This window comes from Protobothrops mucrosquamatus, unplaced genomic scaffold (assembly GCF_001527695.2).
Source record: "Protobothrops mucrosquamatus isolate PMUCROS unplaced genomic scaffold, P.Mucros_1.0 scaffold2329, whole genome shotgun sequence".
In the NCBI taxonomy this organism is placed as follows: Eukaryota; Metazoa; Chordata; class Lepidosauria; order Squamata; family Viperidae; genus Protobothrops; species Protobothrops mucrosquamatus.
The window spans coordinates 267,385-268,069 of NW_015388412.1; positions in this window are offsets into that span (position 1 = coordinate 267,385).

Consider the following 685-nt stretch of genomic DNA (forward strand, 5'->3'; position numbering starts at 1 on the left):
TATGTGCAATATCTCTCACTTTTCTCTCTCTTCCCCTAGAAAAGCTACTCACGACAGCTTATCAGTCATCAAACAGAAAGTCAAAGACACACATCTGTTGATGTTTGCATTTTGTAACTTTCTCTCGGTGTGGCTGTGATTGCCTGGAAAACAATCAAATACTCTATTTGCACAACATTGTTTAACTTATTTGGGAGGATATATAAGATAAGGCTGGAAAGGAGCCACGCTAGACTATGGTGACACAAAATCAGGAATTAGGCAGCACTCTTTCTGACTCCCCCCCCCCCCGTGTTTGTGCCTTTGAACCAGTTTAAATTTCTGGTAACTTTCAGAAGTGGTTTGGCATTTCAGATTTCAGAAGTGGTTTGGCATTGCCTCTTTCCCAGGGCTGAGAGACAGAGTCTGGACCCAAGGTCACCTAGTGGGCTTTGTAATAAAGCACAACTAAAACATTGCTGAAGCCTGGAGCCTTAACCACCCCACCAAACCAACTTTCCAGCTAACCCATTTCATTAAAAGGCTTAAATTTCCATGGGCTGCAGTTCCCATCCCCGGATGCCCAGAGCGACTATCCCAAAGCCAGCTGGCTGACCTTGGGCCAGTTTCGCTCTCTCAGGTCTGGGAAGGAGGCAATGTCAAACACTTCTGAAATCTTGTCCAGGCAGTTTAAAGTCTAGTTTAA